The sequence below is a fragment of the Halyomorpha halys genome, unplaced genomic scaffold, assembly GCF_000696795.3.
Source record: "Halyomorpha halys isolate HHAL.00 unplaced genomic scaffold, Hhal_1.1 Scaffold1076.1, whole genome shotgun sequence".
NCBI lineage: Eukaryota > Metazoa > Arthropoda > Insecta > Hemiptera > Pentatomidae > Halyomorpha > Halyomorpha halys.
In genome coordinates, this window is record NW_027111969.1 from 51,625 (window position 1) to 54,121 (window position 2,497).

Genomic DNA, 2,497 nt, shown 5'->3' on the forward strand with positions numbered 1-2,497 from the left:
TTTATCCTAAATTAACTTTTTTTCCACTAGAAGCCAATTATTTATATCAAAAAATCAAAATGTCATTGTTTTTGTGATTAACTTTTCTTTTTCTCTTTTCTTAGAATTGTTATTTCTATCTTTTTATTTTATCTTTTATCTTTTTATTTAATCTTAATTTTATTTTATTTAGAGGTGTCTTTTGCTCAGGAATATACCCCCCACCCTCCTACAATCAATTGTTTAAAAAAATGTCAATATTATATTAACCATGTAAGCCCAACCAGGTCAATCTGCTATTAAATAAATTTTTAAAAAATAGAAAAATTAGTAATGTTTTCTATCCCAGCTTCTCACCGAAATTTGGACTCACCCTATACTCGAGCAAATATGGTAAATAAATAAAATGTATGTATTTTATTTAACATATTTGTACCTAAGTGATATCTGAATAGAACCGACTGGAGAGAAAAATAATGGTAACAAATTGAGGTCTGGCTAATATATTGTTTCATCGAGGCACTTAGGAGAACTTAGAGATTGGTACAGGTTCTGAATATTAAAAAGAAAAAAATTAATTACAATACGCTTTGGGGCACCGAGGGAGATAGCCATTAGGGAAATGCGGTTATTGCTAGAATTAGCCCGGTGTTAAACTCTCATTAGCCAGTCCCTTAGTCCGGCTGGCTGCCATTGGGCCTCTGGGAAAAATTCAAATTCCACAGGCTTAGCTCGAGTATTACTTACCCAAGTTAAGTTTTGAATTAATTGTATTAATTAATATTATACGACTGTGGTGAAAATTAAGGAGAGATCCCGAATATCATTATTCAAAACGGCATTCCTAATTGACCACCAGAATCCTGTGAGTGATAACACTAAAGTGATACGGAGAACATAAATTAGGGGAGGAGAGAGAGAGAAATACTATATTCATCCATGCTGCCCAAATACATCGGGTTGCTACACTACACAGCATACTAATCGATCCATGATAGGACATATATAAATTATATATAATTACATTATAATAAAATAGAAAGAAAACAGTTTTTTTTCCCCCCAAAGTTTCCTTTTACTATCGATTCCAATCTATACACTAAATACAAATATTTCAATTCATTCATTGTTTCTTTCCCTTTCTTGTTCCTTCCATTCACTTCACAATTTTTATTTTATTTGATCGACTAATTCACTCTTCCGAATTCATCCTCTTAGATCCTCTCCCTACCCCCCTCGTTTAATGACCCGTTAAACAAATTCACTATTAGACGCCAATGTGAGATCAAACCATTAATAATAGTCACGGGAGTAGAACAGTTTACCGAAAAACAAACAAATAAATACATTTTACCAAAACAAAATTAATAAATAGATTTAAAGGAAAATATAGTAAAAAGTTGGTTAAAGAAATGCTTGAATGAATAAATAAGTTTAAAAAAAACTAATAATACTAATAAAATAAAATATATTAATAAAAGAATATATGAAAATTAATATTTGTTTGTATGTACTTTAAGCACTGGTATACCGTTCAAACAATTTGATGGGACTTATTGCTAAATCCCCAAGATTATAGGCTGGGTCGATGTTTCCGGTAAAAAAAGTTATTACCAAAATTAAGCATTTTTGGCACGTAGCTAAAAAATTATACATATTTTTATGGTTATTATCTGCCAATACATTTTTCTTTTTCAGAAAAATAAGTTAAAAAAATATTCCTGATTCAATTAAATGATTTTTTATCGACCAAAAATGAGAGAAAAAAAGCATAATCAGGATATGAGTAAAGTAGATCAACAAAACGGATTTTAGAAAAAATCAAGTAATATTTGTTCTTACCCTGATCTGAAACCCCATACCAATAACATTAGAAATACCATTTCTCAAAGAAATTAAAAATTAGAAACTTTTCACCTTGACTTATTTTGGGGAATTTTGTTTTTTTTTATTCCGGTGACCATCATTCATAACTGTACATTAATATGACTATTAGAATGCTGAATATCTCCTCTTTTAAATCACATTAATAAAATTAATTTAATGCCTTTATAAAGACGAGATATTAGTATCAAATAAAGAAAAACTTTTCAAACGTTTTAGTTATATCGTTTGATGTAGATTGTTTAAGTCGTGTTGAAGTAATTTTTTTTTTTTTTCAAAATAAATTAAATATATAAAATACACAGAAAATACAATACATGTAAGGCGAAAAATTTTGAACCAAAAATTTTATTTGAAGATTTTTTTCGAAAAAATTTATATTTACTGGTGCTATCAACATTGTTTAACTCCTCAAAATTTGTTTAGTATATTTTGATAGGTCAGTAATTTTGAATTGTCTCGATATACTACTAATAAATACACAGGACTATTATATAAAAACTATTCATATTATGTAGTATTTAAATATAACAATATCATCTATATTAAATAGACTAAAAGTATAATAAAAAATCACGTAAGTCGGAACAATAATAACGATTATACAGGGAAGTTAGTTGTTGTTATGTTACTA